At 38.4% G+C, this 10981-nt stretch overlaps 1 protein-coding gene across 4 annotated transcripts in view; it reads left to right on the forward strand.

Annotated features, from left to right (window-relative positions):
• The window catches only part of RASGRF2 (Ras protein specific guanine nucleotide releasing factor 2), a 186249-nt gene that overhangs the window by 8343 nt on the left and 166925 nt on the right, over positions 1 to 10981 (forward strand). The gene's annotated exons all lie outside the window — the stretch shown is intronic.

The following is a 10981-nucleotide window of genomic DNA, read 5'->3' on the forward strand; positions in this document are numbered from 1 at the left end:
CTTTTCATTACAAGGGAGATACACTAACTCAAGTTGTCTTGAATTGTGGTCACCTCTGTGTGTGGTGGGGAGACAGTGGGAATTCTATTAAGCAATATAAGGGTGAGTCTCGCTCACCTTTTATTGTGACCTAGCTATTCTTTGGCTGTTGGTACTGACTGACCTGTTTTTCAGCATGTTTATGCCTTTTGGTTCCTCACTGTTTTCTCACAGCTCTTGCTTCCCCCAACTTCAGGCTGCTGTGCCCCTCACTATACCAAATCCATGTATTGTAGCCTCTTTCTCTCTGCTTTTTTCTGTCTTAAGTCTCACTGCAGCATCTCTTCTTTACTCAGAATATTCAGGCTTGTATTCCTGTGGAAGAATCTGATTGGCTTAGTTCACATTTGGGGCCTAGACAAAACCACTGGCCTCTGACTAGTCCAGGGATTGGCTGTCAAACAGCAGGGGCCGTGGATAAGGTAGTTTTATGGAAAGGGTCGGGGTGTGATAGACATTATTATTGACATGTCTATAACATGCTAATATTTATTCATTCTAAGCCACATTCTCTTTCTCCAGTAGCAGTTTTACACCCTTGTCAATATAAGATCTTTCCAATAATACAATTACGATTGATCTTCTGGGCCTCATTGGCCTCCTATATTGCTTTGGGTTCATGGTAATATTTTTTACTTTTTTATATTTTAATATTCAAATATTTGAACATTGTTCTGTTAACAATAAATTAAATATAAAGCTCGTTTTCAAAGTATGGCATACATACAGAAAAGTGCACAAGTCTAGGGTGTGCCACGATGAACTTTCACAAAGTAAAAATATTTATGTATTTTTAAAAAATTCATTTTTATTGATTTCTGAAAAGAAAGGAGAGGGAGAAAGAAATAGAAATATCAATGATGAGAGAGAATCATTGATCAGTTGCCTTCTGCAAGCCCTCTGTTGGGGACTGAGCCTGCAACCTGGCATGTGCCCTGACTGGGAATTGAACCGTGATCTCCTGGTTTCATAGATTGATGCTCAACTACTGAGCCATACCGGCCGGGCAGGAAAAATATTTTTATAAGCAGCACCCTGATCAAACAATTTGATGTGAACAGCCCTCCAGGAACTAATCTCATATCTGTTCCTCTTCACTACTCCTAATCATGGGTAGCCACTATCTTTACTTCTAACATTAATAATTGCTTTGATCTCTTTTTAACTTTAGCGTGGACTCATGTGGTAAATACTCTTTTGTGTTAGGCTTCTTTCCCTCAGCATCATATTTTTGAGATTCATCCATGTGTTGGGTGTTGCATTCATTACATTCCTTTGTGGTATTTTCCTGGGTGAGTACACAATTTCCATATCCATTCTTTATCTACTGCTTGATGGACATTTGGATTGTTTCCAATTTGAGGCTATTAACAAACAATATGGCTATGGAAATTGTGGTACAAGTCCTTTGTGAACATAGATGTTTGCATTTACGTTGAGTATATACCCAAGAATGAAATTGTTGGTTCATAGAACATGCATATATTCAGCTTCAATAATTATAGCTAAATACTCTTTCAAAATAGTTATATCAATTTGTGTTCCCAGCAGAATTTCAGTTGCTGTATATCCTTGCCAACACTTGGTATCAATCGCTTTAGTTTTAAGCATTCTAATGGGTGTGTAGTTGTATCTCCTTTTGGTTTTCATTTTCATTCATCTGATAATGAGGTTGAGCACCTTTTCAAGTACTTATTGACCATTTGACTGTTCTCTGTTGCAAACTGCTTGTTCAACCTTTTACCCATTTTTTATTGAGCTGTCTTGTCTTATTGATCAGTAGAATTTTTTCTTTTAATTTTTAAAAAATATGTTTTTATTGATTTTTGAGAGAGAGAGACAGAAAGATTGATGAGAGAGAAACATCAACATCTATTGGCTGCCTCCCAGATGCTCCCTCTGCCCCCACTGGGAATCGAGCCTGCAACCTGGGCTTGTGCCCTGACCGACAGGGAGTTGGAATCAGGGACCTCCTGGTGCATGGGTTGAAGCTCAACCACTGAGCACACTGGCTGGGTAATCTGTAGAAGTTTTTAATATTAAGTTAAATTGTATGAATTACCATTTTTATATGTCAAAAATGGCTGAATATCAGAATTTCATATTGTTCATCTGAATGTGTATGAAGACATGAGTCTTTTGTCAATATTGAAAATATTGCAAATATTTTCTCATACTCTGGATTGCCTTTCAACTCCCTTAAAGGTTTTAAAAGTTAATATAGTATAAGCTGTCTACCTTTTTCTTTTTGGCATCCATCTACTCATGAAATGGATGGGGGTGGGAACAACATCCATAGGTGCTCTTTGTGGAAGGTGTCAGAGCTGTGGGGTGCTCCCCTGCTGCTCTGTGGTTAAAGCAATCGCATGGATCACAGAAGACAAAGCAGTAAGCAAGAGAGTGCACTAGCTGCTGTTTTCCCTTTTGAGGAAGGCTCCAGGTCAGTTCTAAAAGACAAAAGGTCATAATGTTCTTTCCTCCCTTACACTTCCTTGGTCTGAGGTGTTCCTTCCCCAGCACTGGGTATTGCTCTTCCTCTAGAATTTTGGCGCATACATGTAATTTGCACCAAAAGACTTACACTCCCCCCCACCCCCACCCCATCACCCCCTGCTTGAACCTGCACCTTTCATCTAGAAATGTCAGGTGCAAGAGGGTCATGGGCACTTTCCTAAAACTTAACCAGAATGAAACTTGAATCCCTGACACCCCCTTTCAGTTATGCTGCCCCCCTGGAGGGTGTGCCCACCAGGCTGGCCTGGGAGTGTTAAGAGAGAGAAAAATGCCCAGCAGTGGTAAGGACAGAATCCTCAATTTCAAAATGTATCTATATAATGCCCTATAACCCACTTTTTCCTGATCATTACCCAGGAAGTGGCCAAGAAAGGATGACCCCTTTCTCAGAATACCTGCATTTAGTGCTCAAACTGCCTTACTAACGTGTATGGACCAGGAGGGAATGAGGGGGAGAGAGTTAGACAATCAGTCCATTGTTGAGTACACAGATTAGTTTCAAGGGCCGCAGTGGTGTGGCTGGAAACAGGTAGCCAGTAACCTGAAGAAGTATCAACAGTGCTGGGGCAGCACTGATGACCCTGAAAGGGTTCCAAGGTCTTATGCAGCCAATCTTCCAGGAGCAGGAAGGGCTTGACCCCTTGTGACTTGGTCTCTCCTACTGTGAGACAAACAGGTCAACTTTTGTCAAGATCACAAGTCTGCCCTGCATGGTAGCCTCTGCGTTAGACACAGAGTCAGGCTCCATCAGCAGCTTCATTCCAATTGGTTCCCGTGGGCATCTACATGAACGTTCCAGACAGTTCAGTCAGCAGGCATGGTTTGTCCCCAGGTTCATGTTTCCCAAGAAGAGTCTCTTTAAACTGCCAGTCTGTAGTTTTCCAGGTGGTAGACCAAACAGCTATACCGTTGGCAGCAGCCCCAAAGTCTCAGTTTTGCCCCCTGACTGGATCAACTACATCCGCTCTTGCTTCTGCATAGCTGACTCTGAAGCTGAATACCCACAGGACCCCAGCAGGTACGAGTGGGTTTCAGTTTAGCCAGACTCTCAGTGAACCAGGCACAGACATTTAGGGAATCTCTGTGAATTGAGGGCCCCATTGAGTTGCTTGGCTTGGCTTCAGGTAGCTGAGCAGATAAAGTTCCCTGTAGAGGGATGATTGCTATTTTTTTTTTTCTTTTTTAATGTAAGGCTGAGATGCTGCTAAACACAGACCAGCAATGTTCTAGAATATATTTTTTCCATTTGACAAGCAAGGTTTGGCCCTTCCTACTTTATTAGTTCATGAGTCTGAGTTGATTCATTCTAAAATGGGAATATCTGGCTGGAGAGCTATAAGGTTTCTATGGGCCAGTTTTGACAAGGGCTCAGCGTAAGCTAATAATTGCCTGCATAGCTTGTAATTTTGTTTGAATGCTGGACAATGTGTATGAAAAATCAAAGAGATAATTTGATGCTCTACATGATGTTTTTTCTTCAGGGAGAATTTACTTTTGCTTTCTTGCAGGTGTTAGTGTGGGGTTATATTAATCAACTAGAGGCCCGGTGCACGAAATTAGTGCACTCGGGGGCGGGGGGGGAGGTCCCTCAGCCCATCCTGCACCCTCTTACAGTCCGGGAGCCCCAAGATTGATCACCCCAAAGAGGTAGGCCCTGCCCACCACCGCAGCCCACCGATCCGTGGCCTGGGCCTCCCTCTTTGGGGTGATCATGGAGTCACCCGATTGATCACCCCACTGGCCAATGTCCTGGGCCTCCCTCTGTGGGGTGATCATGGGGCGATGGCCAGTCCCCTAACCAATCACATTGCACCTGCCTTGGCTGGCCTGGCACCAGTGGGTGTCATAGCATGGTAGTCCGGATGGTTGTTCTGCTGTTCGGCCGTTCAGTCGATTTGCATATTACGCTTTTATTATTATAGATTCTGGAATTGAACTGGTGAAAGCATTTTTATGTACATAGTCTTTCTGTTCTGAGCCAAAGTATCTTTTTGTATTTGTTTTGTTGGCAATTTTCACCTGTTGTCTCTGGAACTGTGGAGTGAAAGGGTTGAACAGCAGCATCCTGTGATTATAGTGCCTTGGCTGTAATTTCCTGCTGTGAACACTATTATAAAAGTTCACTCTCAGCATGCCAGCTTGAGCTGAGACCATCCTCCTTCACACTCACCTGCCATGCCCTAGTCTTCCAGTGCCAAAGATGCAATGACATTCCATCTGATTGAATGGCACAGAATGCCCAGTATATTGAGGCAAAGTTCTCGAGTTCAAGTTCTGGATTCATCAAATCCATTGACTGTGGATTGTCAAGCTTAGTCATTTTCTCATCAATGGGCACGATAATTCCCATGACATACATAAAGTGGGAATATTAAATTAATAATCTAAGTGAAAAGTGTTTTGTAAACCAAAGCCTACAAAAATATTATTTTAAATACTTAACAATTACATTTTTTTCACTTAAATGAGGGTGTTTTAAACAGCAAATCAGCTGAAAGGTTGGTTACCACAGATGTGTATTCTGTTCATTTTTATGTTCCGTTTTGAGAACCAGCTAGCTTCTCTGCCCAGTTTGTAAGCATCTTTATGAGTCCAAGTTTAAAATTTTTTATGGAGATTATTTAGTGGCTGACAAATTCCTGAAGAAATGGTTGGAAGATTACTTTTACTTACTGCAGGAAAATATTAAAAGAATAGATTAGTGAATGGGTTTTTCTTTGTTATTTAAATCCTTTCTTTTGTATAGGTCCTTCTGACTGTAATAAATACTAAATATATTAAAGTGAGATTAATAGGGGATTTATTCAGAAGCAAAATGTAGCTAAGTTGATTTTGTGCTTTAAAAGTTTATTTTTTTTTACAGAGAATGTTTAAAATGTATACTGAAAAGTCAATACATCCACAGCTTACTCATTTTTCTCCCTTTTGATAGAAACTGCCATGTTAATAGAACATTCTTAAAAGCAGGCTTTTTAAAATAAAAGCAATGTTTCTGGGGATCTAAGGTACAGTGTGGTGACTATAGTTAATAATACAAATTGCATCCTTGAAATTTGCTAACAGAGTAGATCTTAAATATTCTCTCTCTCTCTCTCTCTCTCTCTCTCTCTCTCTCTCTTTCACATACACACACACACAGGCAATGATGTGAAGTGATGGCTTTGTTAACTAAATCTTATCAGAGTAACCATTGCACAACATATAGTGTATAAAATCACCACGTACTTCATTAAACTTACACAATGTTATTTGTCAATTATATCTTCATAAAGCTAAGGAAAAAACCGAAGTTAGTGAATGGATACAGGTAGTGTATATTTTTTGACTCCATGAGATATATATAGATGTGACCGGTTGTTCTGGAACCATTGAACCCAAGAAGATACCAGTCAGAGTACCTACATCTGTATTCCGGTTTTGTGAAAGAATAGCGAAGGCACTATGTAATTCCTTGCACATTTGGTAAGGGATTTATTCAGAAGCAAAATGTAGCTAAATTGACTTTTAAGTGAAATATAGAGCTTGTTTGTTTATACATGATTAAGTGTCAAGAACTAAAGTTTGAGATCTTGAATCTTTCCAGGTGTCTCAGACACTAACTTATGAACCCACATAGACCTCTGCCTTAACTAGTATGGAACCTTCTAATTTTATGCAGTTGCAATGGAAATTAGAATAGAAATTATTATTAATATTTTAAAAGTAAATAATGATATGTGTATAATTCTACTTAGCTTTCACACATTTTGCCCATTTGATTTCTTAATAATTCTGTTACTTGTATTTCTTTTAAAATTTCTCACTTTTAAGACACATTATTAAAATTTAAGTTATTCTCAAGAAAGGAGTAATGTTTATTGTGTAAAATTTGAAAATCACAGAGAACTATAAAGTAAGAAAATTAAAACCTGAAATTCTGTCACTCAGAGAAAACTATGTATTGAATTGTTGAAGGATTTCCTTTAAGGTTTTATTTTTTCTGTGTATGCACATAATAAATATATACTTTTTAAAGGGGGCATACTTCAGGTCACATTGAATGTTGAGTTTTGGATCCTGATTTACAAAAAAAATATTTTTATTGATTTCAGAGAGGAAGGGAGGGAAGTGCTTCCATTGAAAATCTACTTGGAAAGATGGTAGATATTACTACCATCTGATCTTTACTGTGATTGGTGTTTATCTTTCCCTGAAGCCCCCTTGGTCCACAAGATCTTTGGTCACTAAAATTCAAGATGTTGCTTTCTCATACAACTACAACATTATCCACATTTTTGGCAGTGGGTTTTCAGGTTCTTCCATTGTGGTTAGAGAATGGCAAATTTGACTGGTAATTTTAGCCTGTCCTTAAATTTGATAATGCTACCTTTTATGATTTAAAAAGACCAAAACAAAACAATTAAACCCTCCTGAGTTAGGATACTCATTCGTTCCTACCCTTAATGTTGCCAACAGCTGCCTTGCCTCCTTGGACTTATTGTCAACCTTTCCACTGAAATTTTGGCCACAGTCAGAACTCCTGAAAGAATACCTCTGAACTTCTTACCCACTGTGAATTTCAATAAATGGGCTTTCTAGTTTTGATGTTAAAACAAAACATGTTTACTGAAGATTATTTTAGGATCCTGGAAGGCAAGTTTGTTGGGAGGCTGTCACTTTGAGTAAGGGAAGAAGGTCCATTGGCTTTTCACCTGGCAGCCTTGCTGGCCAGCGAAATGGGACGCTTCCAGAGAGTCCACTCGCCACATCCCCTGTGACCCAGTCACCAAATTCTGCGGGATTGCTGCTAATGACATCCCAATAAAATCCAGGCAGGCATTTCTCAGATATTTTGTAATCTCTTTTGCACATTTGTCTGAAAGTCACTTAAAGTTTTGGAGCTATGTATTTATATATCGGCTGTGTTACTGTAGTCCCAATACAACCATAACTAGTTATTTACGCGGTTGCTGTTAAGAAGTGAAAATCTTCTATTTTAGGTTTTATTAAGACTTGTTATTTTTAATATTATTTGTCTAATTGATAGATACCACAGCATGGGTTCCAAGTTTTCCAGGACAATCTTGAATTTAAGATATTTTTCTCAGTCCCATAAGAGCATTTGGGTATTCAGGACATGGGGTCATGATTTGCTTTGGAAATTATGGTACCTGTACTTCCTGATAGGTTTGAAAAAAATCACAAGGTGCTGGTCAGACTCTTAAATGGCATGTTCAGCAGTCCATGTGGTACAACTGAGATGGAAAGAGACTTTCTTACAATGAGGGGTGCTTGTTGTTGCTGAGGCTTGTGAGTGCACTTGTGCGTGTGCATGTGTGTGTGTGTGTGTGTGTGTGTTGTGGTGCTTTAGTAACTAACCTCCTGTTTAGAAGGTATCCCATACATACTAAAAAGCACATTTTTAAAGTAAAGCATCTAGTTTCAATGGGAAAATTGCAATGTATTACATCTCTTTAGAGAGCAATTATGTATGAACAATTATGTGTGTTCCAAAGGGAAGCAGGAAGTTGGACCAGGGATGAATTCACTAACAGTGGAGCCCCACAGTGACAGGGCCCATGCCTGAAATGGTAGGTCAGGTTGACTAGTGGGGCTTTTCTGCCTCACCTCCCTGTGGTGGCTTTTAGGAGGCCTTGATGTGTTATACGCCGGACCCCCTTCATCAGAGTCCTGGCACTTCATTCCTCATGTACACAGTACACTAAGCAGGCTTTGAGCATTTGCTGGAAAGCACCGTACTGAGGCGGATGAGAAAAGTTTAAGGTCTGATCTGTGCAGTCCTAAAAGTGCCTGTCTGTGGAGGAGATGAACTTGTGCGCTTGAAGGAGTTCTCTGAGCATGTGTGAGGCTTAGCAAAGGCTGTACATGTTCAGGGGAAAAGGACCTTTTTCTGACTTTGTGTCAGGGAGGGTTGCAGGAACATCCAAGGTGTTTATGCTTATACACGTTGGAATTTGAATTAAAAAGATAACTTAAAATATCTTTAATAATTTTAAAAAATTTGATTAGATGTTAAAAGGAATTTTGACTACACTGGGCCAAATAACATGTATTACTAAAATTAATTTTACCTGTTTCTCTTTACTTTTTTTCTATGTAGCCATTAGCAAACTTGAAATTAGATATAGGGCTTGCATTTGTGGCATACATTATTTTTCCATTGCACAATGCTGATTATAGTATAGCATCCAAGTTTATTGCCCACAGAGCTCTATTGTCAAGGAGTTTTTTGAATAAACCTAGCCGATTTTTCTTGGGGTACAAGTTTAGCAAGCATGACAGAGCCCTACATATATTCTGAGAGTTTGTGTTTTGTTGATAGCTAAACTATAGTTTAATAGATGTAAACTCTTACCTTTAAATAACAACACACACTTTCCTTTGTGTTTTTCAAATGCAGATATATTCTCATTATGTATGTTTTAAAATCTATGAGCTATATTTTTACTGTGATGTAAAAATCATGACTTCATCATGTCTACTCTGATTCAGCAAGTCCTCTTCTAGGGTTTTGTCCTAAGGATACAATTAAATGAATGTGTAAAAATATGCATATAAGGATACTCATTATAGCATTGCCTTTAATAATGAAAAGTTGGAAACAGCCCCGATGCCCAACTATAATGTTTGATTACTTAAGTTGTGGAAAATCTACATAATGATATTGCCAATATAAATGATGACAATGAGTTATTAAAGAGTACTTATAGGCAATCGGAATTTTAAAGAGAAATATATGAATCTATTCTTCAAAAATTCTGAAAGAAAAACAAGTTCTAACTATTCATACTGATTCTCTGCAGATTTTAGGTCATTTTAATTTTCTTCATGGCTACTTATATGTTCTAAGTTTCTGTAATAGACATGTATATCATATAATTAATTAAAATAGTTATTTGTCATTTAATAACTAAGTATGAAATAGCTCCTTGGAAATAGGAACAGTTCAAAGTTGTAAGTGAACATATTTATGTCACATGGGAATTCAAAAAATAGAATTTACTGTCATATAATAAGAGATATTAGATAAAAACCATTTTTTCTAGATTAGTTGCACATTGTAAACAAATGCTTCTAATAATAAGGTAAGTAGTCATTGGTAGGGAGTAAAGAAGTTTGTACTATCTAAAAAATGAAGTTCTTATTTGAAAATCTTCCGAGCTCTACCCTGGGTTCTCCACGTCACCACAATTGTGATAGCCAGTGATTTTTTCCGCTAAAATAATTTCCTGAAAATTTTAAATGCTTTGTGGGTAGTTATTTTTAAGTGACCCAGTACAGGAAGGATGTGGAGGGGGTGGAGTACTATGGCAACTCCTGCCAGATAATGGAAAACTTGTTTGAAAGTGAACTAAGGCCACCAAAAGTAGTCTGAAGAGATTGCTATGTACAAAGCAAAGGCTTTTAAAAATATTATTTGATTTTTAAAAATTTATCTTTATTGTTGAAAGTATTGCAGATGTCCCCTTTATCCTCCCCCCCCCCCCCCATGATCCCCTGCCCCTACTCCCCCTTCACTGCACTATTGTTTGTGTCCATGGATTATGCATATAAGTTCTTTGGTTAAATTCTTCACATCGCTCCCCTCTCTGAAATATGTCGGTCTACTCTATTGCATACTTCAATGTCTCTGGGTCTATTTTGTTTTTCAGTTTATTTTGTTCATTAGATTCTAGATATAAGTGAGATCATGTGATACTTATCTTTCTCTGACTAGTTTATTTCACTTAACATAATACTCCTCAGGTCCCTCCCATGCTGTCCCAAAGGGTAAGAGATTGTTCTTTTTTATAGCTGCATAGTATTTCATTGTGTAAATGTACCAGTATTTTTTATCCATTCATCTACTGATGGGCACTTGGGCTGTTTCCAGATCTTAGCTATTGTAAATAACACTGCTATGAACATAGGGGTGCATCTATTCTTTCTGATTGGTGTTTCAGGCTTCTTAGGATATATTCCTAGAAGTGGAATGACTGGGTCAAATGGCAGTTCCATTTTTAATTTTTTGAGGAAACTCCACACTGTTTTTCATAGTGGTTGTACCAGTCTGCATTCCCACCAACAGTATACAAAGAATTATTTTTCTCTACATCCTCACAAGCACTTGTTGTTTGTTGATTTATTCATGATAGCCATTCTGGCAGGTGTGAGGTGGTACCTCATTGTTGTTTTAATTTGCATCTCTCTGATGATTAGTGACATTGAGCACTTTTTCATATATCTCTTGGCCATTTGTATGTCCTCTTTGGAAAACTGTCTAGTCAGGTCTTCTGCTCATTTTTAACTGGGTTGTTTGTCTTTGTTTTGTTGAGTTGTATGAGTACTCTATTTATTTTGGAAATTAACCCCTTATCAGATGTACCATTGGCCAATTTGTTCTCCTATACAGTGGGTAAAGGTTTCTTTTTGTTTTTGTTTTTTTAAA

Source organism: Myotis yumanensis, unplaced genomic scaffold, assembly GCF_028538775.1.
Source record: "Myotis yumanensis isolate MYYU_CA2020_CCGP unplaced genomic scaffold, mMyoYum1.0.hap1 SCAF_4, whole genome shotgun sequence".
NCBI lineage: Eukaryota > Metazoa > Chordata > Mammalia > Chiroptera > Vespertilionidae > Myotis > Myotis yumanensis.